Source organism: Penaeus vannamei, chromosome 9 (genome assembly GCF_042767895.1).
Source record: "Penaeus vannamei isolate JL-2024 chromosome 9, ASM4276789v1, whole genome shotgun sequence".
Classification (NCBI taxonomy): domain Eukaryota; kingdom Metazoa; phylum Arthropoda; class Malacostraca; order Decapoda; family Penaeidae; genus Penaeus; species Penaeus vannamei.
Window position 1 is genome coordinate 36,066,047 of NC_091557.1, and position 27,500 is coordinate 36,093,546.

A 27,500-nucleotide genomic window follows, 5' to 3' on the forward strand; every position below is an offset into this window, starting at 1 on the left:
GAGGAGATAATTAACAAAATGTTAATAAAATTTTGTTCTGTGCGATTATTTATTCCTTTATAGTGATGGGCTTTAACAAGATATATATTCATATATAAATACATACATGCATACATATATATATATACATATTTAAGTACCTACATACAACATGCATAAACATATACATATACATGCAACCATCCAACCGTTCACCCATTCACCCATCTCCCTATCCATTCAGACATACGCACATACCTAACCAGATGCTACACTTAGGAACGTACACATACACTGCCTCTGGCCATAATGTACACGAGCGCTTACCTCTGTAGATTGAAATGATAGCGTGCGATAATTAGTTGGGCATTAGCGAGATTAAAAACCCCCTATTATGGAGGTGCTTTATGAGTGGCACTGACGCATAGAGTGCCAGCAGCAGTGTCGGGCTTCCCTGACGCCTGCACCGCCCCCGGCACTCGGCATCACCCCTCCCCCTCCCCTCTCCCACATACACACAGACACCACCACCACCACCACCAGAGCGCCCGCACATCTCTCTCTCTCCCCTCCCCCCACCCCACCCCTTACTCTCCCTCGTCAAAACGATGTACATTATGGCATGTGGGGTGGGGTGGGGGGGGGGTGATCAGGTGGGCGTTGCAGCTCCGCCCGAGGGAGATTGTGTTTGTTGTACATCATGTTGGTAGGTTTGTTTGGACTCTCCTTAAGCTAATTCATGCAGATGTGTTTACGGGCGTTGGTTTATAGATATATTTACGGTCTTGACTTCTCCCAGGAAAGACAATACGAGATACTTGTGTATTGTTTTTGCCGGTTTTGGTATTCATGTGTTTTGGCGGAGATAGGAAGATTGGAGGGGGACTTGTGCGTGCGTCCCCTGTAGCCAGGCCCGGCTTATCAGCTCTCGGTCTTTCTTTCTTTTCTTTCTTTCTGCCTTTCTCCTTTCTCTGTCCTTTCTCTCGACGTAATTTCCTGGCGTGATGCGTGGGACAGATAACGGAAATGACCGCCCGGGATTAATATGGCCGTGATCCCTCAGGGTCGTCTTATCATCCCGCCAGCCTCTTTCCCTTTACACCTCTCTCTCATCTCCTCTTCGTCTCCTTTGCTTAGGCCTTTCCTATTCGCTTCTCTCTCCCTCTCCACCCTTTCGTTTCGCTTCTTAGCTGTTGTTACTTTTTTCTTTCTTAGTTTTTCGTTTACATTTTCGTTCTTTTTATGGGATCCCCTCTTCTGCTTTTCATTTCTTGCTTTCTTTCATTTCTTTTGTTTTCCTTCTTCCTACTCTCATCCTTTTCTCTTTTTTTCTCGTTTCTCTTTTCATTCCTCTCGCATTCCCTCGTCTGATTCTCCTTTTCGCCATTTTCATTTATTTCCATCCTTTTTGTTGTTTGCTTTGTTTCTTTGTTTTCTCTCGTATTTGGGTTTTTAAGCCTTTCTAGCTTGTATGCTGCCTTCCCTTTAACGCCTCGCTGGGGGGTGGCTTGGGGGGGGGGGGGTCCTGGTCTGCTGTACGTTACTTCTGATTAACACTTTATGCTCTATCATTTATGCGGCGCTTTGTACTCCATGCTTTGCACTTCATACGTTTCACTTCACACCCTTTTCTTTACATGTTACACGTTTCACTTCACTTTGTTTCACACACGTTGTTTCACACTACATGTTGCACTTTACACTTCACACGTTGCGTTTTTACACTATCCTTTTGCTTCCTTTTCTTTTATTATTCTGTCTGCGTTTCTGGTTTCTTGTACTTTTTTATCCTTGCAGTTTCTTCGGATTTTATTTGAATTTCCTCGTGTTCGTTGTTTTTATCTCGTGTTTTTTTTTCCTCCATGCACTGCTGCTTTTTCGATTCATGCAAGTCGAAAACGCTTCGTCATTCTTGGTATTTTGACTTTTTCCTCTTTGATTTCGCTCTTTCTGTATTCCTTTTTTTCTGTCTTTCTTTTTTTCTTTTTTTATGATTTTTCTTCTTTTTTCTTTTTTTTATGACCGTTGGAGGCAACAAGCTTCAGTCACGCCGCTGCGGTCCGACCTGCAGTTGCAACAATAGACTCGTTATGTGTCTACTTAGTGTCTGTTCAATGGTCTTCGAGGGCGAGAGGGACTGGACAGAAATGCGTCCCTGTTGTTTCGTGGTCAGTTTGAGGTGTTCGTCCAGTGGGTTTTGTTGTTGTTGTTATTGCTGTTGGAGCTGTTTTTAAAGTGCAGTTGTTGCCTGTTTTGTAATGTTTTTTTTGTGTGATGGTCATTGTCGCCATTACTGTTGGTTTCTGTTTCCTTATTTTGTCTTTGTGGCTTGTGCGTGATGTTTTTAATTCGCTTGGTAATTTTATTGAGGTCTTTAGTGGTTTAGTCGTCCTTTTTTTTCCCCACTGCCTGGTGTCCTCAAGTAAAGGTCGCAGCTGATCTTCCCTTTCTCCTCCCGAGACATTGAACCCTTGCCCTCCATTACGTCGAAACTCCTCCATCTCTCACGACATTGCGCTGCACTCGCTATTTTTTCCATTGAATGTGTCACTGTTCATTTTCCCGCGGTGGCTTTTCTTGTCCAGCCATTTTAGCCGAATCGAGTTCTTTGTGGCAGATGTAGAAAAGTTGTGAATGAGGAGGATGCGTTCTCACAATACAGGCTGTGTGATTTTACGTTTCGACGTTACATCACCATCGGAATGACGACAGCATAACCTGTTCTGGTGAAGATGTATCGAAAGGTCAATTATCCATCTTGGATTTTGGGATGAGCCTTATTCGTGAATCCTACCTTTTTTCTGTATTTGACCGGTGTCCTTCGCTCATTTCTTGATCCCGAATTTACGACGACACGCCTTATCCGTTGTTCCCAGTCTGCCCTTGCGTCAGTTAGCCTATACACGTTCACTTGCAAGAGCGTTGATCTTAACTGTCGCGGTCTGGCGTCCCTTGGCACTCGGCTTTGTTAATGGCGAGGGCGAACACCGTGCATTTTCTTCGTGATCCTTGACTTGCTTCGACTAAGTGTGTAACGGAGGCGGTTGGTTAATTATTCTTCATTTTTTTTTTTTCCATATTATTATTATTATTATTATTATTATTATTATTATTATTTCTGTTGTTGTAAGTGCACGGTCCGTTATTTGATGTTCCTTGATTGCTTTCGTTTGTTTTATTATGATGTGCTGTAGTTGTCAATGGTTTAGCACGATTTTTTTTATCAAACGTTCGGATAGTCGAAACTGCAGTAGGTAGTCAGTAGTCCCCCTTCAGGCTCCCTCCCTGCTGAACCCTGCTTCGTCCGAGGGGTTCAGGTGGGGAGTTACCAAGTCCCAGAAAGGTTTAATACCGCCGAGTCTGGGAGTGTCACTGGATTCTTGGTCAGTCGGCATTGCTTTATTGCACACTACATCACTATCGACAAGGCGCGATTGTTCGCCGAGAAGGTTCTTCACTAGCTGTGTCGTTGAAAGAGGGGCGGGGTAGTGGGAGAGACAGAGAAAAAGACAGACGGAGACGGGGGGGGGGGGGGGCTCTTATGCACAGCCGTAGGGGCTCTGTACTTCGTCATTAATCAAACCATACAGTGTACATTATTAGAAAGGAAATACATAGAAATGTTTAATGAATGTCAGTGGCATGTAATTCTTGCTTCAGGTCTTATACTCTATTGTAATGCATAAGAAAGCTATTAGCCTTATGTTAATGGCGCTTCGTACACTTTTATGAAAGATTTTGTTCCCGAACGTCATTGTTCCCTCTCCATGTTTTGATGATAATTGGTTTGAATATAACCGTTGAAACAAAGGCTAATGAGTTAATAACTAACTATTAGAGTAATTTTCTCAAAAAAAATGTATAAAGAAGCAGAATTTCAAGGCTTTGTGTTTGGTTGAGCTCTTCCAGACACACTCGAGACTCTCGGGTGTGCTCTACGAGGAAGGAGCAACACTCGACGGCCCTTGTCTGTGCTGCAGTGCTGATGGAATAGGCGAAGGTGTTCCCTGAAAAGAGCCTTGGCGATAGTAGTACGCATTAACATCCCGGCAATGAGATTTTTTTAATGAGAATGTGTTGTTTTACTAAGGCGTAGGCTTTTGTAAGCGGTAGACGAAGGGAGCCCGCTGATCGCTGGTCACCAAAGGAAACGGAACCAGAGCACGCATCCCAGCCGTGCTCGTGCGTCGACCATGCTTCGGGACCTTGGTGTCCGTCGCCCCCTCTCGTGCTGGGAAGCGGATTTGGGCGGACTCGGCCATAGGCACATTGACGGTAGATTTGTGTTGACGAGTGTTTGATCTGCTTGCCCTTGCGACGATAGGGTTAAACACTTCCTAGCCCGAGGGGCGTGTTTGCTCTGCCCCGCGTTATTTGTTGTGGAGGAAGGGGACGGTGGGGGACACGCTGGCCGCACAAAGGGCCTGAGCGCGGCGGGGGGAGCGGCGGGAGGGGGCTGTGGTAAGAATGTGCAGGTGGTATTGACAGCCGCCGTCGCGTACTCTCAAACAAACCAATTTCGTTCCGAATCGCGCTCGGCACAGGCCTGTGTAGTTTGCGTGGCTGTTTCGCCTCTCCCTCCCTCCCTGCCCGTCGTTCCTTCCGGCTATAGGAGCTTTGGTGAGGTATTTACAGTTATATATGCGATCGTGGCCGAGGTGGATACAGGGACCACGGGGCTCCTCCCTATCTGGATCATTCCGAACGCCATTAGAAGCCATTACAGGGTGACAGACAATGATGAATGGCGATAGCGGAGACAGACAGCCCGTCAGGTGGACTTCCTGCTCGAAACCCTTCCTTTTAAGTCTCTCGGATCGCCCGATGTGACTTGCGGGATAAAAATACTTGCTCCTCAGAGATACTTAGCACTTGGTGGGGGGGGGGGGGATAGAGCGGCCGGGATCCTCCTCCACAAGGCCCGCTCTCTCACACGCGGATGTCATAGGCGAAATAGGAACGCCTTAGGATTCTTTTATAGACATGGTGTCTGTTACAGTTTTGCGAAATTGTAGAAGGGTATTTTGTTATCCTAGTAATTAAGTTGGATAAGTAAACCGCAAAAGTTCGATTCTGGCGCTAAAATACATCCAAGGCTTTGTGCTTGCGCGAAAGAAAAGCCCTGTCAAATCGTCAAAAAACAGCCATTTAACTTTCCCCCTCGGGCCCGACCACTGAGATCCAGCGACCAGCTTGGCGTGACCTCGTAATTATAGGCCATGTTGTTATTGTCTGGTTAGTAGGGTTGGGAGCGACTGCATGTCTCGGCAACGTTATTCTTTTAAGCATTACGGATGACGATGGCGAAAGAAAGTTGATTTCGCACAGATTATGGTGACGAAAGACGGATGGGGAAGCAGACCTAGAATTGGCTGCGGCGACCTCGGAATTTATTTTTCATTGGCAATACATGATTTGTTAATTAATCAATTAATGTATCAGTTTTATTGCCACCCAATCTGTTCTGCGTCACCTTATGTTTGTCTTTGTTTGTAGTTCAAGAGCCGAGTACTCAAGAGAATCCTTAGTGGGACGTCTAGACGAGAGACAACGCCTTAAGAGGGCATATAAGCGCTGCTTGGGTCAATTATTTCCCTAGTTACTTAGGTCACTTTAGGAAGAACTCTTGGTCAGTGTCCATCTCATCTATTCGTTGGTTTTCGCGTGTGTGTGTGTGTCTGTGTGTGTGTGTGTGAGAGAGAGAGAGAGGGAGAGAGAGAGAGAGAGAGGGAGAGAGAGAGAGAGAGAGAGAGAGAGAGAGAGAGAGAGAGAGAGAGAGAGATTTATTGTACAACGTCCGTTTGCCTCGCACTGAAATAGGCGAGTTAGACAGAGGGAGAGAGAAAGAAAGTAAATTTATTCCGAATCTTCCTTTTTCCTCACACCAAAATGGGCGAGAGAGAGAGAGAGAGAGAATATATGGGAAAGTGAATTTTTTCTGAATCCTCCTTTTTCCTCACACCTAAATGGGGGGGGGGGGAGAGAGAGAGAGAGAGAGAGAGAGAGAGAGAGAGAGAGAGAGAGAGAGAGAGAGAGAGAGAGAGAATGTATGGGAAAGTGAATTTATTCCGCAACGTCCTTTTCCCTCACACCGAAATGGGCGTGACCGGGAGGGAGGGCGGAGAGGGGAAAGGATTGAGGCGCGCACGGGAAGGGCAGGTACGGAGTGTCGAATATCCGGAAGTAGTTCGGATAACCGAATCGCCTTTCACAATTTAGCTTAGCCTGAGACGAAGTAAACAAATCCTCTCCTCTATTTCTCCTTCTATCTGTATTTGTCTTCGTTAGTGTAGCCTCTTACGCTGCCGAGCTCCTGCCAGAAACCTGTTATCCTTCTCACGATACGTCCCCTCTTTTTTCCCCTGATGACTATCACTTTACTCTCTGCCCTTCCCTTCCTTCCCGTAGACCTCGCTTGCTCTTCCCCTGTTCTTGCTGCATTGCTTTTCCTGGGCTTTATGCTTCATCGATACGCATGCATACACGTACACGTACACGCAAATGCGTACACACACACACACACACACACACACACACACACACACACACTTACTCACTCTCTCTCTATTTCTATCTCTCTCTCTCCCTCTCTCCCCTCCTTTGCATCCCTTAGTGATCCTGCCCCTTGGCACTGCATTCCAAGTTCAACCCTTGAGGCACCAACCCTTAACCTCTGCATTCCGACGCCTCTCCCCTCAGCTCCTCCCCTCCCTTCCCCTCTCCCCATTTAGATTCCTCCTCCTCCTCCCCTCCTCTCTCTCCGTCAGATTCCTCCTCCTCCCTCCCCTCCACCACCACCACTACCACCTCTCCACCCCCCCCCCCCCCGCCCCTCCCAAGCCTCGCACCCCACACTACCTCCATAGTTTTTGATCAATGCTTTTCGAGTTGCACATCTGCATTACCGGAATACCACGCTGATCGATCGCCCCGGCTGGCTTGGAGGGTTTCTTCGCCTACTGCTTTTGTGTCTGTCTGTGGGAATCGGGGTCCCTGGTTGAGCAAGTCGTGAGGGTCTCAGAAAAAAAATGTTGGTGGTGTCGGAGTGGCGTTAGGCCTTGGCGAGAACAGTTGCGGGTTTCGTTTGGAGTTCCGTGAAGAGGCGGAGACGGTGACGTCATGTTTGTGTCTGATGGCGTGACGTCACGTCCACTGCGAATCCCACTCGTAAAAAGCTATCGTGTTCCCACGCCGGGCACCACTTCATTTATTTTTTTGTTTTTTTAATTTTTTTTATCGCGTAGTGACATCGTGTTGATAGTTTTTGCGTTGCCGTCGGCGTCCCTGTGAGATACAGTATACCCTTAGGCTATTTGCTGTTATGTTAGGGTGTTGTAACTGATTTGTAGTTTACTTGGCGTTGTTCATGCTAGAAATCGAGGTCAAGATACGGTTACTGACCTCAGGTTTATACACTTGGACGCAATCTGAATCAGAGACCGGGATCTGGAGCGAAAAGAAGCTTCGTATTCTGCCAGCAGTGCATCAAGGAATTTCTCTCTGTAATTGAGTCCTCTGCCCAGAGGATTTCTTCTTACTACAAAAATTAATATTTGCTTTTTGCTAAAGGAAGTTTAGTTCATTAGTAATTACGGCGGTCGAGTCGGACTCTCGCGTTGCCGCAGGAGCCCAGCCAGCTCAGGTGTCCCTCCGCCGGATGTGGTGAAAGTGCGGCCGCCTCACTCACCTCGTGCCACCCCTTCCACCCCTCACCTCTGCCTCACCTACTCGCCCCCTCCCTTCCCTCCCTCTGCCTCACCTACTCGCCCCCTCTCTCACCTCCCCTCCTTCCCTCCCTCTGCCTCACCTACTCGCCCCCTCTCTCCCCTCCCCTCCTTCCCTCCCTCTGCCTCACCTACTCGCCCCCTCTCTCCCCTCCCCCCCTTCCTCCCTCTGCCTCACCTACTCGCCCCCTCTCTCCCCTCCCCCCCTTCCCTCCCTCTGCCTCACCTACTCGCCCCCTCTCTCCCCTCCCCCCCTTCCCTCCCTCTGCCTCACCTACTCGCCCCCTCCCCTCCCTTCCCTTCCTCTGCCTCACCTACTCGCCCCCTCTCTCCCCTCCCCCCCTTCCCTCCCTCTGCCTCACCTACTCGCCCCCTCCCCTCCCTTCCCTTCCTCTGCCTCACCTACTCGCCCCCTCTCTCCCCTCCCCCCCTTCCCTCCCTCTGCCTCACCTACTCGCCCCCTCCTTCTTCCCTCTGCCACACCTACTCGCCCCCTCCTCTCCCCTCCCTCCCCCTTCCCTCCCTCTGCCTCACCTACTCGCCCCCTCCCCTCCCTCTGCCTCACCTACTCGCCCCCTCTCTCCCCTCCCCCCTTCCTCTCCCTCTGCCTCACCTACTCGCCCCCTCTCTCCCCTCCCCCCCCTTCCCTCCCTCTGCCTCACCTACTCGCCCCCTCTCTCCCCTCCCCCCCCTTCCCTCCCTCTGCCTCACCTACTCGCCCCCTCCCTTCTTCCCTCTGCCACACCTACTCGCCCCCTCTCTCCCCTCCCCCCTTCCCTCCCTCTGCCTCACCTACTCGCCCCCTCCCCTCCCTCTGCCTCACCTACTCGCCCCCTCTCTCCCCTCCCCCCCTTCCCTCCCTCTGCCTCACCTACTCGCCCCCTCCCCTCCCTTCCCTCCCTCTGCCTCACCTACTCGCCCCCTCTCTCCCCTCCCCCCCCTTCCCTCCCTCTGCCTGACCTACTCGCCCCCTCCCTTCTTCCCTCTGCCACACCTACTCGCCCCCTCTCTCCCCTCCCCCCTTCCCTCCCTCTGCCTCACCTACTCGCCCCCTCCCCTCCCTTCCCTCCCTCTGCCTCACCTACTCGCCTCCTCTCTCCCCCTCCCCCCCCCTTCCCTCCCTCTGCCTCACCTACTCGCCCCCTCTCTCCCCTCTCTCCCCTCTCCCTTCTGCCTTACCTACTGTGCTTCCCTGTCTCACTCGAGTCCTCTTACCTTTGTCTCCCCAACTCTCCCTCAGTTTCCTCAGGCATCCGCACGCCCTAAATCTCTGCTAACTTTAAACTTAATTCACCGAGACATTCAGTCTTCTTCTTAATCTTCTCATCCGCCGCCACCTCCTCCTCCTCTTGATTAATTAAGGTTCGTCGCCCAGATCCTCCGTCTCTGTTGTCCCGCTAATTCACCAATATTTGCAGTGCAGTAGAATATCGTGGAGTGTTGGGATGGTGCATTGCTTCCTCTTGCCCCAGTCCTCATTTCATATTTGTCTGTTCGGCGCCGAGTGTCATAACAGCACCATCTTTGACAGTAGCACCCCGATGCGATTTTACGGCGTTAGAATACGATTATGTTTATGGTTGGAATATTTTCAAGGTTCAGTAAATGCATTCGTAGTCCTTAGCAATTTTTTTTTGCCTTTGTTTTATGAACATGACGATGGGTTCATGAAGGCCCTCCCGACACACGCGGGGCGGTGGCGGTGTTTGTTTTCCCGTCAGCTTATGGAGGCATTAAAGTTTGTAGGCTTCGTTAACCGTATCATGTTTGCTAGTCCTGTCCATATGGTAGATCACGTGTATGTGTGTGCAGCTGTTTATGCGGGACTGTTTTTTTATCGAATTTATTGTATATGTATTACACGGAAGGTGTGTGCGTTAGAAGAATAGTGATGCAAGAGCGGTGTTGTTGCGTCTCGGCGATCAGGCAACCAGCCTTGAGGAGCTTTTATGGCGTCACCTCATTACGCGGGCAGCTCTGTCATCACAGAAAAATTACATACATTTCCGCGCGGCTTCGTCACTCCTTTATAGAGGTGATGGTGAACTCTCCCTCTCGCCGTTCTCCACCACGCCTTGCTTTGGGGATCTCTTTCGTTGAAGGTTTTTATTTGTCATCCTGGTGACATGTTCCGACAAGTTTTGAGAATAAAACTCCTCAGAAATGGCGTGCATGACGTCCCATTGATGGTTTAAGGTATTTACCCCAAACAGTAGTATGACACTAAGAGAGAACAAGATAACAACAGAAGAGGACGCAGGTGCCTGGAACGTTACTGCTCAAGTCCCATTGTGTAGGCTTGCTTCCCCTCCCCCACACTACTGCTATACCCCCTCCCCCCGCATTACGCCCACATGGCACCCCTCGCCCGACACTTATACCCCATTCTCAGCTGCCCTTCCCTTGGCGTACTCCCTTCATCACTGCTACTTGACCATTACACGTTCTTTCGAATGATGGGAGTCGGTTTGGTTTGATGAACCGACTTTCTGCTGTTGTATTATTGTCTCTGTTATTCCGACGTTGTTATGTTACTTACGTTTGTTTATTTCTTTTTTCAGGTACGTTTTGGACGATTTGGGAGCTTGCTGACGGAAGGTAAATCCTATGTGTGTAGTTCTTGAGATTTCGGTTTGTGTGGACGTTTCGTACCATGAGCTAAGGACAACAAAGTTCTTTCTCTCTTGTCCCTCGCATCTTTCCTCGGCGCCGCTGTCCATGGCTGTATCCTCGGCGTCCCCCTTTCAGCTTTATGTTCGCTCTGAGGCTGGCATTCATCCTCGGTTTCCAGCCCCGCCGTACCCACGCCATTCATTCTCACTCTTTCTCAGCAGCTTCGCGTCCCTTTAAATCCAGTCGTCGTCCCCCTCTGCGAGCCAGCCGCCGCCGCACTTGTCGTAACCAGCTGGTGACAAAAAGGCTGAACCTTGCATTCCGACCGCGTGTGCATTGTCACCTCCCTCACCTCCTCCCGCTCGCACTCGTCCACTTCCACGCTGGCTTTGCTTGCGGTTGCGCGCGTTCCTTTTTTCCTCTTGTATTTCTTCCTCCTCCTTCCTTTTTTTCTTATCGCGACGAGGCCTGATTTTCTTCCGTCTTGCGTTGGTGTTTCGACCCACATCTTTTCGCGCCTGCCCGTCATCGCGTCCCTCGGCGGGCGGACGCGGCCTCTCGTACACCAGCAACGCCGCGCCCTCGATTCCTCTACTCTCGCACGCCGCCCATTTCTGGTCCACTCCATCTTCATCAGAGGGATCAAGCGGTCATCACTCACGGCTCCCATCGCCAGGGGTCCTCGTCAGTGCTCATCATCTTGCCTTGTCTTCTGGGTCGGTGGTGTTGTGTGTACGCGGTAGACTCGACGGCATGGCAGAAGTCTCTCGTCAGGACGTCCCGCTTCATGGGATTGCTTACTTTGTTTTTTGTTTTTTTATAAGTCGTCTTTCTCATCTCTCTCTCCAGTCCTTCTTCCTAGTTTCATTCCCTCTCTCTCACTTCTACGTTTGTTTTGCCTCCCCCTCATTCTCTCTTACTGTCTACCCTACTCCTTCCTTCTATTCGTTTCACCATCATGAGTGGGCGCTGCTATCAACATATGCCCTTCACATGTCCTGGCTCATCACATGACTTATGTATAAGATGCGTCGTCTGGGTTCTCTCGGACGGCCTGCTGCTTCTCCTCCTCCTCCGTCCCCAAATCGCCTCCGCCCCACATTCGTCAGACGCCCTTTTTTTGGGCCACAAGAAGCGCTCGGCCACGATTCACCAGATTCATTCATCGTCCGCATGACCTCAGTTGAGCTAGTTTGCGCGCCCACTCTCATTCTGTCCGCCCCCACCCCCTCCCACCCTCCGCTGGCGCTCCACTACTCACCAGCGAAGGACGTCACGCAATGGACAATATAGAAAGTGACATTTGAAAACTACCTTAACTTTTGCTGCTTAAATCTTATCAACGGATAGACGGTTTGTGACTTCAGTTTTGATTTGCCAGGCTTGGAGGAGATGGCATCTTAGGGCAGTGCTGCCACTCACCAAGTGTATATGACAATTAGAACTGCCTGCGTCTTACCACATGCCAGTCATTCTGCTTTTGGTGTCGGAGGTTTTTATGTTCTACAAAAAGGCGCGCACTCCAGATGTCAAGATGCTATGGTGCCATGGCGAACACGTGGGCGGATCGGCATTTGGCACCCACTCTGGGAAAGGAGATGTCCACGTTCAGGTCCCCGGCGCAGGTGTAGCAGAGTGAGCTACCTGGAAGCGTGTAACCTGTTCTGTGTCTGGGCCAGGTGCTGGGACCGGCGCCGAGACCTTGAGAAGGGTAGAACAAAGTACCCTCGGCCTCCCCCCTCCTCCCCCTCCTCCCCCCGCGCCCTGCTTGTCCTCTGGTAGGAACGCGCCGGGTAACGCATTCGGGCTCAGCGATTGGTGTCCGGAAAAAGCTGGATTAGGAGACAGAAGGATGGGAGAGAGAGAGAGAAATTGTTGTTAGATATTATAAACGTTTTTTAAGGCAAGTAGTAGATAGCACCAGACCCTTCTAGTCCTTTGTTGCAGAAACGTCGTCAGAGGATACTTGGTACCATCTCTCGTGTTTCTCTTGGCCTCAGAACATGCGAAACAAAAAGCAGCGTTGCCGTGCGCCCGCGTGTGAGGGCCGGGGTATGCTGCCCCACAACGTCATTGTAGCTCCTCATCAGTGCTGCCTCATGCCACAAAACTCCCCGCTGCTCATTATCTCCCGGACGCTGTGCTGAAGACGTGGCCTGCTCCTTGTCACGCGCCGCTGCGGGTGCCTTTGCTGTTGCTGAGGCGAAAAGTTTCTGATGCAGCCTGGGAGTTCGGCTTGCATTTCGAGTCGCGCCTTGCAAGGAGTATTGACCGAGTAGTCCGGCCTCACTGCGTCGTTTCTTAATGGCACCTGCACTTTCTTAGCGCCTTCGCCCGCGAGTGCACCGTGGTCCGAGGCTAGACCGGCCGTTAAGACCGAACGCTGACCAGGCTCCGGGGGTATTTCGTCTCCCAGGCGGCCGTTTCTTCGCAGTGCTGAACCCCGCCCTGCTTATTCCCTGGGTCTCTACTCACTCTTTCTCTTCTGGGCGCAGCAAGCATGACAAAACCCGTTATGTATGTGTAGCGTCAGCGTAACCCGTGTCTATCTATATATTTATTTGATATGTGGGTGAATAAAATTAAGTATGACCAATAATGGTCTGGTAATAGCGTTGTTTCTTGTTCTGGTAATTCGTCCAGCATAAACAACTGTGTGGATTTGGGTGATTTGACGTTGGTTAATGAATCCTGTTTTCAGAGCAGTCGACGTGACTGACTGACATGAGGCTCGGGACCCTCCATAACGCCGACATGCTCTGTCACTCTGGGAAAATGGGGAAACGAGGGGAAGCCGTGTCATGTTGGAGAGATTTTATATTAATGGGATCCCGCACGGTTGCCCTGGCGGGGTGAGCTTGGATTGATACCCGCATGCGGCAGAGCAAGAGATGCGGCCGATTTGGGTATTGGAGGCAGGGAGGGAGGGGGTGGACGGGGGGAGGGAGCTGCATTTGAAGTGGCGGAGGGCAGGGGCGGGGATGAGGGTGTGAGAGTGAGAGGAGCACAGCTCAAGAGGCTGCAACTTACTCGAGTGGCGATCATCATCTGTCAGGGTTCCTTGTACGGCGCTGGATCAGCTCTCACTGACTCACCTCCCTTCACCCTTCACCCTTCACCCCTCTCGCCCCGGCCCTGCCCCCGCCCCCGCCCCCACCCACCGCCACTTGAAGGGAAAGATTCACATCCGCGTGCGAGAGGGCGGGGGGGGGGGGGGTGCGGGGTCTCCTACTAGAAGGGTTGGAGATTCGGGATTATAGAATTGTGCAGCGAGTCGTACGGCGCCGCGTTGGGGGAATCCATCATGTATGAAAGACTAAACATTTTATTAGAAATGAGAGTGGCTCCCGTTCTGTGTCCCGCGGATATGTTACTTATTCAGTATATATATTCGTGTGTATAAGTATATTTTATGGATACTTGTGAATGATGCATAACAAACACTTCCTGTTATTGGCGTTCAAGCATTACGGTTCAGCCTTTTGTCCTATGTCCGTCTGTCTGAATTTCGTGTTCGGATTTTATCGTCTGCTTATCGGTTTGATTCGCGAGACCCACACAATCTTGTAAATAGATGGCGTAAATACACGTTTTTAAAACGAAAGAATACTCTTGCTGTGTTACAGAAAGACTGAAACCTAGTTTCTACAAAATAGGGTTATTAAAAAGATTAATTCCAGGTGGATTTCGTAACAGTTGTACCATATAAACCTATTTTTGTGTGTGCCGTTTTTTTTTTTTTTTTTTTTTGCTATTGTATTAGAGCAGCAGCGTGGGTCAGGTCAGTTTGGCGAGGCGGACAAGGCCTTGGCAAGGACTCGCTGCGCCGCGTCCCGCCGTTACCATGGCGACGACTGGGCGGGGATGTTATTAACAAACAGCGGTGTGTCTTTCGCCATACCGTTCAGCCACCGTCGCCCCCAAAGTCCGCCTCTGCGCTGATCGCTAGCTCTCCACACCGCTGCGGATACTCAGAAAGTTAGTAATATCCCTTATAACTCTTGCTCCGCTCCGGTCACTCACCTTCCTCGCCGCCCTCAGCGTCGCCGGCGAGGATACGCGAACGGGCGAGTGTTACGTAACGCTGCTCTTGATGAAGATGTTGCATGCAAGTGTAATGCGATCTGCATTGGACCCGCATTGGGAAAGGCGAAAGGCTCTTATTAACCATTATAGGACTCGACGTGTGACGATGATACACGCGGCGTGACGAATTGTGGGGAAGAATTTAAGGGAGGAAAAGTGGACAAGAACAGAGAAATTCAGACAGACAGATATAAAATGCACAAAGTGGGGAAGGCGGACGCAATCAAAGACATCCTTAAAGAGAGAACGGCGTTATCTTTAACCTTGATCTGTCCTGAGAAGGCGCATCCTTTTCCTTTCATAATGTCTCCGTCACTTTTTGCGTTTCCGCTGCGTGATGTCAAAGTACGTTACACATTTCCCGGAATTTTCAGTCGCGTTTAGTCTTGTTTTAGGAAATGTATTCATTTGCTTTGTTCTTGATATTAAAGCCAGTCGCTTAATGCAGTATGTTGATGTCTGTGGTGGCATAACAAGCCTTGTTTTTTCAAAAGGTTCTCGTGCAGCCGGCCAGACCGCCGATGGCAAAAAAGTGCATAGCCTTATTGTCCCGTGCACACGCGCTCGCCTTTCTCGCTCCGCTCTCGCCCTTCCCGCCCCTGCCCCTCGGCGCGTCCCTCGCTCTTACTCGCACCCTACCTTCCCCTCGAGTAACCCAAGGCGCAGCTGGTGGTTGTGTTTACGGCAGTCTCCGTGCAGGTGGCCGCAGCTGCCCACGCCCCCTTAATCCGTCCTCCTCACAAATTCCCCGATCTCACCACGTTATTTATGGCGAATTGGCCGTTACTCTGCGAGTGTGCGCTCCGTTGATTAACATATTCGCTTTTTATGTCTTAAAAAAGTGGTTTCAGCGAGGACGCGAGGGTGTTGATGGTACTTATTTACGCTACAGTTTTTTTTTTTTTTTTTTTTTTTTTTACCGATTGTTGATTCGACAAGATTGTGTACTTTTTTAATATTCAGATCGATCATAATATGGTGTTATCGGTCTCTTCAGCAACCGTGTGTGTGGCGAGTGCGATTTTCACGGAGATAAGCCGTGTCCATCACTCCCTGCCCCACTCCCTCTCCTTCTCCTCCTCCTCCTCCTCCTCCTCTGAGGCGGTTGCTGACATCTGACACATGTGACATCTTTGAACCAAATGTTGGCCCACGCTGAGCCGTCGGTGTCAGTCTTGCCACCTTCGGAACACAGCGCCCAATAACACGCTTTTGTTTGTTGGGGGGGGGAGTCCTCGAAGCCCTGGGAATGAGAAAGGAATTTGAGTTTGTGTAGACGCCTCCGTGAAGAATATATAGGATTACGTAAGAGACGAAATTTGATAAGCGTTCTTCTGCAGCTCCTCGGTCGCTTGACAGATTTATTGAGGCGTGGAGGGCGAAGTGTGAAATTGTATATAAATACCCTCTTTCCCTGTTCCTCTGTCCTTTTCTTTCTCTCTCTCTCTCTCTCTCTCTCTCTCTCTCTCTCTCTCTCTCTCTCTCTCTCTCTCTCTCTCTCTCTCTCTCTCTCTTTCTCTTTCTCTTTCTCTTTCTCTTTCTCTCTCTCTCTCTCTCGTTCTCTCTCTCTCTCTCTCTCTCTTTCTCTTTCTCTTTCTCTTTCTCTTTCTCTTTCTCTTTCTCTTTCTCTCTCTCTCTCTCTTCTCTCTCTCTCTCTCTCTCTCTCTCTCCTCTCTCTCTCTCTCTCTCTCTCTCTCTCTCTCTCTTCTCTCTCTCTCTCTCTCTCTCTCTTCTCCCTCCCTCCCTCCCTCCCTCTCTCTCTCTTCTCTTCTCTTCTCTTCTCTTCTCTGTCCTCTCTCTCTCTCTTTTCTCTCTCTCTCTCTATCTCTATCTTTCTCTCTTTCTCTCTCTCTCTCTCTCTCTCTCTCTCTCTCTCTCTCTCTCTCTCTCTCTCTCTCTCTCTCTCTCTCTCTCTCTCTCTCTCTCTCTCTCTCTCTCTCCTTCGTCTTCTTCTTCTTCTTCTTCCTCTCTCACTCACACACACTCACTCAGTACCAGGTTTTCCACATCTATGTTTTTGACCATGCACGCACACAAAAGATTTGAGTGAAGTTTTCTCTTAACCGTTTGGCATTTACACATCCGGGACGAGGTAGCGTGCAAGATCGGGGACAGAGGCCGTGGAAATATCTTGCGGGGTCCGGAAGAAGCCAACAAACACATCAGCAAGAGAGATTTTTTGCCTTACATTTTCTCGGCGCCCAGCTTGCCCCGGGGTGTAATTCGCACGAGCAAGATTATCCCAGAGTACTGCCGGGGCTTCGCGAGTTCGGAGCCAGAAGAGCCATTTGTACTTTCGAAAAAAAAAGCAGCGACTCGGCACAAATACGAGACGAAGGGGATGGGAAGAGGGCACAGCAGAAGGAGGAGCAGTTCATACCCAAGCTTGAGATTAAGGCTCACGAAACCGTCGTCCTCCTGCTAGAAAGCTTGAGAACGCTGTGAGGAATTCTGGGCACCGCCGGCAGAAAGGAAGTGGTAGTCATGAAGTTGCAACGGCAGACAGCGGCAGTAGGGAGTAGATCGAAGGTTGACAGCCCAGGAAGCAGTTCATTGCAGGGTAATGCCCTCAAGATCTCCCTCACGACATGAAAGATCGACCGGCATGCGGATGGCGTGAGGAAGACATGCGCAGGAGGAGGAGAGAAGGATTAGGAAAGGGGAGAGGAGAAGGAGCGAAGCAGGAGGTAGTATAAATAATAATGATGATGATAAAAAAGATCATAATAATAATAATAATAATAATAATAATAATAATAATAATAATGATAATAGTAATAGTAATAACAATAACAACAAGAGACAGAGCAGCGGAATGCACAGAAGAGAACGATTACCGTTATTCGTTATAATTTTATTTTGACCATATATATTTTTACGAAAATAGCCAATGATGCACTTTCGCGCACTGAATGCCACGAAAGCGAAGAAACCGCACCACCGAAAGGATCCCAGAAAACGTGGAAAGTTGATAAAATGGAAAGACCATTTTCCCCAACCGCGCTCTCATGAGGGGAAAACAGGGAGCAGAGAGAATGGAAAAGCCCGCCTGCGTATGTATGACAGCATTGTGTGTTCAGTACTGTGTTTTCGCATCCATTCAATTACTGGTGTTTGTTTAGTCGAAATGTGCCAGGGTATGTGCCTGGTTTTTGTCCAGGCAGAAAGGACCGGACCGCATACGCTCCACGCTATGAATAATTAATGTTTTTTGTCCGATCATAATTGAAACGCTGTCTGATGTGAATTAGATTATATTACGTTCATCAGAAGGCTTGTGGGCGCATAAGTACTTTATTTGGATCTACACAATCGCTATATGTGCTGGCGATTTTTTTTTTTATATGGCAGAACAGTGGGATGGGTGGGGGAGGGGGATAGATGGATAAGTGAATTGATGGATGGATGCCGACATATGTGATGTATTTTTAATCACTTGTATGCCTACATACGGGTATACATACATACATACATACATACGCATACTTATACGAATACATACACACATACATAAACACACATTTACACGTGCACACCTACATACACACATATTTACACACACTCGTACATATTTACACACAATACATACAAATTTTGTACACACACACACACACATACATACATACATACATACACACATATGCATACATAAACATACAGACACACGTATATATGCATACATATACACGAGAGGAAGGAGAAAAGTTGGGGGGAAATAAGAGAGAGAGAGAGAGAGAGAGAGAGAGAATGACGGAGGAGTAGCAGGAGGACGTTGGATGGGATAGGATGAGAGAAGGATTGTACGTGTTCCCTGGAGCATGATGGTCAGTGTGATTCTCCCGGTCACACGGAAACACTATCTTCACCACCATTGTTCCCAACTGCTTTCTCCGTTCTCTGTCACAACACTGGGTGGCTTTGGGTTGATAATGGGGAGTGTCCTGAGTTGTGAGTTGTGATGAGGAGGATGGTTTTGCGTTTTTGCGTTTTTGTTATTATTTTTGTTGTTGTCATTGTCAGTAGTAGTAATTGTTGATATTGTTGTTATTATTGTTCTTGCCATCTTGTTATGATGGTGGTGGTGGCGATGACGATCTGCATTTGGAAACTTACTTATTTGTTGATTTAAGTATTTGTATTTTGATCCAGCAGGAGAAATTTGGTCCGTTCAGCGTTAGCTTACGTGCGACGGTTCTGTTCCAACGGTGAGCCTCGGGTGTCACATCTCTGCGGGGGCGTGCGGGGGATGGGGTGGGGGGGGTAGGCTCCCGTATTGGTGGTTCCCCTCCCCCACCTTCCTCCTCCTCCTCCTCTTCTTCTTCTTTTTCCTCTTCATCATCATCCTCCTTCCCCCTCCTCCCCCTCCTTCTTCCCCCTTCCCTCTCCCTCTCTCCTCCTCCTCCTCCTCCTCCTCCTCCTCCTCCTCCTCCTCCTCCTCCTCCTCCTACTCCTCCACCCCCTTTCCCAGTGTATTGTCTGCCGCGTTTGCTAATTCGCGTTTTGACATGTTCCGGCGTCTGTCATGTTATTCGTTATTAGATGCTGTGTTTCTGACCCGACCTGGGCACCGTTTCGCTGCGACCGCCTTTTGTTGATATTTGTCTGTTTCTGTCTTGTCTGTCTGTCTGTGTGGTGAGGGGGAGGTGAAGGAGTGAGAGTTTTGTCACGTGAACTGGGAGAATAGCAGAATAACCTGCATGAAAATATAACCGTTAATTAGGCAGTTTATATATATATATATATATATATATATATATATATATATATATATATATATATATATATTATATATATTATATATATTATATATATTATATATATTATATATATTATATATATTATATATATTATATATATTATATATATTATATATATTATATATATTATATGTATGTATGTATGCATACATATTGAGATTAGATTCAATAAACCATCATCATCATCAATATCAACATCAGCATTATCAGGAGGACAGTGCTGGTGTACACGGGCCTCCGCCACCGCCCCCGCCACCGCCTCCACCGCCACCGCCGCATTTACATATGAAAGCAGGCGACGGAAACGCGATCCGCGGCTTTGGCACGGCGGATGGCGGGCGCGGTATAATTGGCGCGGGCGTAAGCGCATTACGGCCGAGGCAATTTGTATCTTGGCGTTGCAGGAGGTGGATACAAGGGAGGGGGTGGGTGGATGGGTGGGTGGAAGGATAGGTGGTGGATTGGTTGATGGAGGGGGAGGGATCGGTGGGGGGGGGGGGGAGGTTGGTATGTGGTTTCTTTATTTCTGTTTGATTTTTGGATCGATGTCAGGCGCTTTGTCATTATTTCTCGTTCAGGTTCTTTTTTTTATATTTATATTTTCTCACAGAATTCCGGTTTCTCTCTCTCTCTCTCTCTCTCTCTCTCTCTCTCTCTCTCTCTCTCTCTCTCTCTCTCTCTCTCTCTCTCTCTCTCTCTCTCTCTCTCTCTCTCCCTCTCTCTCTCTCTCTCCCTCTCTCCTCTCTCCCCTCTCTCTCCTCTCCCTCTCTCTCCCTCTCTCCTCTCTCTCTCTCCCTCTCTCCTCTCTCTCTCTCTCTCTCTCTCTCTCTCTCTCTCTCTCTCTCTCTCTCTCTCTCTCTCTCTCTCTCTCTCTCTCTCTCCTCTCTCTCTCTCCTCTCTCCTCTCTCTCTCTCTCTCTCTCTCTCTCTCTCTCTCTCTCTCTCTCCTCTCTCTCTCTCTCTCTCTCTCTCTCTCTCTCTCTCTCTCTCTCTCTCTCTCTCTCTTTAATTTATCTTCCAAAGTTATCCCTATTTCCATGTAGCCTTGCAGTTACATGGAAATACTCGCATGTTGTTGTTGTTGTTGTTTTTTCAGTATCGCCTTTAGCTCCTCCTCCCTCTCTTACAGAGAACCGCCCTTACCTTACCCCACGCCCCCCCAAATCCCAGGTAATCTCTGTGTTAAACTGGGTCCTACCGCGCTCCTGCCAGGTGTGTGTCGGTAGTTCACACGGGGGGATCTACACCCCCTAAGAACTCCTGTGTTTTCTGTTTTATTTTATTATCATCATTGTTGTTGTTGTTGTTATTGTTATTATTATTATTATTATTATTATTATTATTATTATTATTATCATTATCATTGTTGTTATTATTATTATTTTAGTTTTAGGTCTTATTTGTTTTGTTTACTGTTTTTTTTTTTCTTCTTCTTCTTCTTCTTCTTGGGATAAGTCGATAGGTGGCTCCTCTGATAGTATCGCTCTTGCAGTTGTTTGGTCGCGATGCTGCCCTTTAATGCTCGAAGCGAAGAGTGCGAGCCGCGTAGATGTAAAACTTACTGTGTGTGTGTGTGTGTGTGTGTGTGTGTGTGTGTGTGTGTGTGTGTGTGTGTGTGTGTGTGTGTGTAAAGACACATGTATACACTTACACATATATATTCATATAAATACACTTACCCGTTACAAACTGGCTGGGAAGACTTTCAACCATCAAGGGTTATTTAGGGGAACTAGGTGTAAAAGCTGAGTATAAAAGGCGGGTGTTAGGTCAAAACAGCAGCACAAGCTTTGATGTCAATGTTACACCTAAAGTGGCTCTTGAGGTCTGCCCCCTCCCCGTCTCCCGCCGCCGCTACCTCTCCCCCTCCTTCTCTTCTTCCTCCTCCTCATCTGCATCATCGTGCTCCTCCTCCACTCAGATTCTTCCTTCTTCCCTCCCTCCTTAGCCTCTCAGTTTCCCTCCCTTTGTTCTTCTCATTTTTTCTCCCTATTTTCCTCTCACGTTCCCTCTCACTTATCCCCCTCCCTCTTTCTCTATCTTCTCACTTTCCCTCCCCTTCTCTTCCTCTCTCTTTCCTTTTCACTTTCCCTCCCTCCCTCTTTCTCTTCCTTTTCCTCCCTCTTTCTCTCTCTTTCCCTCTCACTTTCCCTCCCTCCCCTCATTCCCTCTCACTTTCCCTCCCTCCCTCTTTCTCTCTCTTTCCCTCCCTCCTTTCGACGCGTCCCCCTCCACCCCCGCTATCGCTTTCCTCCTTTGACACGGTCTACCTATTGTTTACTCTTTTCGCAGGTTTTTCCCCGTAGCGCTATTTTATGATAATTGGCTCTTCCGCTTCCTCGAGGCGTGCGGGCACCTGGCTCTCCTCTGGCACTGCCCCCCCCCTCTTCCCCTCCCCGCTTTTTTCCGTAGGCCTAACTCGACCGTGGTGCCAGCCAGGCCCCTGCCTAGGCCGCGTGGAGGTGCCATAAGGACGATAGTGCCCTATAAAGATGGCGTCGTAACTCCTTTATGGCCATCCTCGCCAGTGTTGGAATTATCGTTTGGGTGTTTTTGTTTGGTTGTTTCTCTGACAGGTCCAAATTGTGTTTGTTTGCACTGGTGTGATTTTTTTTTATTCCTCTTTGGTTTCATTAGCTGGGGAGGTCGCCTTCTTAATGGAATGTCAATCTATCCCTCTCGCTTTCTCTCTTTCTCTTTCCTTTTTTCTCTCTCTCATTCTCTTTCTCTCTCTCTCCCTCTCCCTCGCTCTTTCCCCCTCTCCCCCTCTTTCCCTTCTATGCCGTCCTCCCTCACCGCGTGTGTCTCATCCAGCTCTCCATCTCCCTCACTCTCCCTCTTTTTGTTCCTTCCTCTATCCCTCACCCTCCCTCTTTTTAATTCTGTCCCTCTTCTCTCCTCGTATTGGTGTCTTTACCCAATTCTCCAAAAACCAAGGATATAGATCACGTGGAAAGAGGGAAATGAAGACAAAGAACAGAGGATAGAGCGTTGTACGGTGTTATTAATTTAGCCTCGGGGTCTCGGCCAGATTAATGGCGTTGCACAATTTCTGGCGCCCTTATCTCGCCCTCCCCTTCTTCCCTGTCCTGCCCGTGTCCTTGCCCCCCTTGCCCTTTGTCCCCTCGATTCTCTTCCCTCCTTGCCCTTTCTCGAGGACTCTGATCCCCTTTCCTTGCGTCGAGGCTTTAATCCGTAGTCCCTAGTTCCTGCTCCCTGCGCCCATGTGCTGTGGGTTTGTGTCCCTTGGCCCCGTGTCCCTTGCCTCTAGTGCTTTGTCCGTTGAGCCGCCCCGCCCCTTTTCCCGAGAGTCTTGGCCGCCCGCACAACATTGCATCGCGGGCTGTACTCTCGCATTAACGTGGAACCGAATAACAACTTCCGCGAAACACCGTGCCGAAGCGCTGCCGCCGTTCTTGACACGCGGCTGTGCGTTCCCGGTATTACATTTCCTGCTACAGTTACTTCTGATTATTCGCCGAAATTAACTCATTATTCTCGGTTTCGCTCCCTGTATTTTTCTCTCTCTCCCTCTATTCTTCTTTCTCTTTTTCTTTCTTTCTCCCTCTCCTCCTCCTCCCCTTTTCGTCTCTCCTCGACATGTTTTTATTCTCGGTTTCGCTCCCGTTTTTTTTGTCTCTCCCTTTATTCTTCTTTCTCTTTTTCTTTCTTTCTCCCTTTCCTCCTCCTCCCTTTTTCGTCTCTCCTCAACATATTTTTATTCTCGGTTTCGCTGCCTTTTTTTCTGTCTCTCTCCTCCTCTATTCTTCTTTTTCTTTTTCTTTCTTTCTCCCTCTCCTCCTTCTCCCTTTTTCGTCTCTCCTCGACATGTTTCCTCTATTGTATCCTCTTTTTTTTACTCTTATTTTTTCTTGTCCACGTAATTCCTCCTCCAGGGCTTGTTCCAGGCCGTAAGCCTCACCGAGACGAGACCTGGTCTGCCTACCCCATCACCTGCTAATCTAAAAATTCCTCTCCCTCCCCCCTCCTTCCCTTCTCCCCCTCCTTCCCTTATCTCCCTACTTCCCTTCTCATCCTCCTTCCTTTATCCCCCAGCTTCCATTCTCACCCTCCTTTTTCACCTTTCTTCCTTCTCCTCCCCCTCCCCACCCTCCACAAAGAAGTCATTCTTTCCTTTGCCTCCCTCGTCTTCCTAGCACTGAAGACTCCTCCCTTTTCACCCTCTACACCTCCACCCAAGAGCCGAAATACTCCTCCCTCCCTTAGCCAGAGATGTTCACTACCCCCCTCCTCACAACCTATGCCCCCTCCTTACCCCCATCCCCCCACCCCTCCTCCGACTCCTCCCCATCAGTGTTTCCAGCCATCCAGCCAGCCCCTGGAACTCTGACCGGCCTCTTCTTGTTATTTCCTCAAGAAATTGGTAAGACATTCACGATCACCCCCTGCTCCCCCCTTCTCCTCCTCCTCCTCCTCCTCCTCCTCCTCCTCCTCCTCCTCCTCCTCCTCCTCCTCTTCCTCCTCTTCCTCCTCTTTCCTCCCTCCACCTACGGTTCCTTTTGGTCCTCTCTCTCCTCCCTCTCTCCCCTCTCCTCCCTCTCCCTCTCCCTCTCCCTCCCTCTCCCTCTCACCTCTTCCCTCTCCCTCTCCTCTCTCTCTCTCTCTCTCTCTCTCTCTCTCTCTCTCTCCCCTCTCTCTCTCTCTCTCTCTCTCTCTCTCTCTCTCTCTCTCTCTCTCTCTCTCTCACTCACTCTCACTCTCACTCTCTCACTCTCCCTTCTACCTCCCCTACCTCCCTACCTCTTTCCCTTCCCTCCTCTCCCTACCTCCCTACCTCTTTCCCTTCCTTCTTCTCCTCCTCCTACGTCTCTCCCTTCCCTCCCTCCATCCCTCCCTTCACTCCCTCCCTCCCTCTCTCCCTTCCCTCCCTCCCTACCTCTCTCCCTTCCCTCCCTCCCTACCTCTCCCTCCTTCCTTACCTCCCCATAACTCCCATCCTCCCTCTCCTTCTCACTCCCCTTCCTCCCTCTCCTTCTCCCTCCCCTTCCTCCCTCTCCTTCTCCCTCCCCTTCTCCCTCTCCCTCCTCTCCCCCAATCCCTCTCCATATCCGTCTCATTCTTCCTCATTCTTCGTCTTTTTCTCTCTCTCTCTCTCCCCTGAGCATCCAGCCAACCAGCGCCCCGAGTGGTATCAGCCAATGGGAGGCGGCGCGTGTTGTTTTGTGACGAAACTGTATTACGGAAATGTGTATTGAATAGAGGAAACAGCGATTGGTGTTTGTTTGTTTTTGTTTTGGGATATGCGGCACATTGTCGTTTTTTTCGGAGTGTGAATTCTGCTTCTTTGTGTCGTTTCGTAATCTCCTAATTGTTGTTGTCGTTGAGTTTTTTGTTTTTGTTTTTTAGTCGTTATGCCTTTTACAAGCAAACTGTTTCCCCCTTTTTCCCCGTAGTTGATTTCCTGTGCCTTTTCTTTCCCTTCTTCCCTCCCTTGCTCGCCATCCATCATCCTGCCTCCCCCCTCTCATTCTCCCGGGCTTTCCCCTCACTTCCTATTCCGAGCATTGCTTTCTCCCCTCGACTCTCTCCTCCTCCTCCTCCTCCTCCTCCTCCTCCCGCTCCTCCCCCTCCTCCTCCTCCTCCTCCTCCTCCTGCTTCTGCCTCTCCCCTGCTCCTCCTCCTCCTACCTCTCCCCTCTCTCCCCCTCTCTCCTCCCTCTTCCTGCCTCTCCTACCTCCCTCCCTCCTCCTCCTCCTCCTCCTTCTGCCTCTCCCCTCTCTCCGCCATTCTGCCTCCTCCCTCTCTCTCCTCCTTTTGCTTCCTCCCCATACTTTTCCCTCCCTCCTCCTCCTCTCCCTCTTCCCCTTCCTCTCCCTCTCTCCCTCCTCCTCCTCTTCCTCTCCTACTACACTCCCTCCTTCTGCCTCTCTCCCCTCCTCTCCTCCTCCCCCACCTGCCTCTCCCCCTCCCTCCCTCTCCCCCGCTTCTACTCCTATTCCTCATTCCATTCCCCCTCCCTATCCACTCCTCACGCCTCTCCCTTCGTATTATTGTCGGCGTTCTTTTTCCTTTTCTTTCTAACCCATCCCCTTTTTTCTCTTCTCTTTCCTTGCACTTTTCTCTTCTTTTCCTTTCCGTCAGTATTGCCTCCTCCTCTCCTCTCTTCGCTCTCCTTTCCCTTACTCTCTTCTCTCTTCCTCTTCCCTCACCCTCTCTTTCCTCCCCCTTTTCTCGGTCTCTATCCCTTCCCTTTCCTCTTCCCCGTCCCCTCTCCTTCCCTTCCCCTCTTCCTTGTCCCCTCTTCTTTCCCTCCTCTCTTCCCTGTCCCCTCTCGTCTTCCTCTTTTTTCTTTTCTTTTCTCACTCTCCTCGGTTCTTTCCCTCCCTCGCCCGCTACCACGAGGTCGGGTTTAGTAAGCAGTTCCGGGATTATATAGAGCTTGGCGAGGGAGAAGTTCGGGGGGCGTTGACGGGGCCTTTAGAGTGAGGTAGAGGAGGAGGAGGAGGAGGAAGGAGAAGAGAGAAGGAGGAAGAGGAGGAGGAAAGAAGGGGGAAGGATGAGGAGGAGGAGGAAAGAAGGGGGAAGGGAGTGGCATTAGGAGGGGGGAGGGAGTGAGAGAGGAGGAGGAGGGGTAGGAAAGAGGGAGAAAGGGAGTGGGGGAGTGGGAAAGAGATTGAGGGAGGAGGAGGAAGAGGAAAGAAGGAAAGAGGGGGAAAGGGAATGAGGGAGGAGGAAGAGGAAGAAGGAAAGAGGGGGGAAGGGAATGAGGAGGAGGAGGAAGAGGTTAAGAAGAAAGAGGGGGAAAGGGAATGAGGAGGGGAAGGAAAGGAAGGGGAGAGGGAGAGAGAGAGAGATACATGCAGATGAAGGAAAGGGAGTGGAGGAGGAGGGGAAATGAGAGACAGAGACAGACAGGCAGAAAGAAAGAAAGAATGGGAGGGAGAGAGAGAGACATGCAGATGGAGGAAAGAAGCAAGTGTTAGAGAGAGATAGAGAGAGAGAGACTTATGATAACGAGGGGAAGAAGAGTTGAACTGTCAGGCAATCAAGCAGCTGTTGAGGAAGTGGAACGGCAGAACGTAAGTTGAGTGAATGTCTGGCTAACTAATCAATACTTTGCTCTGGGATGGACGAAGAAGGGGATTGAGGCGGCGAACACAGGATGGGGGAGGATGGCGACCCCCGGAAGGCGAGGGACGGGGCCAAGGAAGCAAGGGGAAGAAACGCGGGGAGACGCTGGCGAGGGGGAGAGGGCCGTCTTGAGGGAGAGGGAGAGAGAGAGAAGGGGGGAGTGAAACGCGGTGGGGGATGGGGGTTACGCTGTGTGGAGACGGTGCCGGAGAATGGTTATGGGGGGAGGGGGGGTAGATAGAGGGGGCGGGAGGGACAGGGTGCCAAGAGCTTCATCTATGTAGAATAGAGATCGCGTCTTATAAAAATAATAATAATAAAAAAATGGTAGGTGTGAACTTTTTTTTTATCGTACTTTTAGAATATTCCACTCAAAAAATAAATTTAGTAACATTACATTTAAAGACCTATAAGAAATACTTCATATTTTAGTCATATTATGAATGGCATTGCATTTAAGATATGTAAAAACACGGCCAAGTGCATAGAGATGCTTAGAACATGTCACTGATGAAATGATAGCGGCTAAAGGAAATGGCTCGTGGCATGTGCTGGTGCGCCGGGCTTTGTAATCTTCCTCGGCGACACGTGTTCGAAGTGGTTCCGGAAGTTGGAGTTAAGGCCGATGATATTAAGCAACCGACGGAGGATTATTGAAATGTTTGATGGCTGTCCGCGGAACCAAGTCAGGAAATTGGACAAGGATATCTGTGTCTGTGGTATTCTGTAATTGCGGGCGTCGCGCGGTGCCGCCTGGATTCGGCGGCTGTGCGCCTGAAGCCTCGAGCTGGAAGCCCCCAGCAGTGCCCCTTGATGAGTGTACTCGCGGGGCTGAAGGGAGGTGTAATGAACCAAGAGTTTACTTGCGAGTGAAGTTCTGGTAATGAGGGGAGAGGGCCATCAGGGCCAAAAACGAGGGGAGCCGCCTGGAAGGGTCGCCGCCCGTGATCGTCTAAGGTACCGTGGATTGTGTGGCGGTTAAAGGGCGCCATCAGTTACTTGTTCGGGCCGTAACGGTGACTGGCGCTCTTGTGTTCACGACCTCGGAACCCTCGCAGGTTAGGGGGCCTCTCATTATACGGTGGCGGGGGAAGGGCGGCTGCTCACTGCCCCGGGATGATGGCCATTGTCCAGGGAATGAGCGCGGCCTGGAAGACGTGGGAGGAGAGAGGGGCCCGATGTCTTCAGCATTTCTGATTCTAGACGCTTCCTCTAGGCCTAAATGCGTTTTCACAGAGTTCTGTTAATTA

General features: G+C 49.8%; 1 protein-coding gene across 6 annotated transcripts in view; it reads left to right on the forward strand.

The window, feature by feature from the left end:
- Positions 1-27,500, forward strand: part of Nrg (Neuroglian) — a 129,443-nt gene that overhangs the window by 78,895 nt on the left and 23,048 nt on the right. For 2 of the 6 annotated variants that reach the window (XM_070125673.1, XM_070125674.1), the window contains exon 2: positions 10,265-10,301. The exons of the other annotated variants lie outside the window; for them this stretch is intronic. The gene's annotated coding sequence lies outside the window, so the exon portion shown is untranslated. The remainder of the gene's footprint in view (positions 1-10,264; positions 10,302-27,500) is intronic. 6 annotated transcript variants of the gene reach the window in all.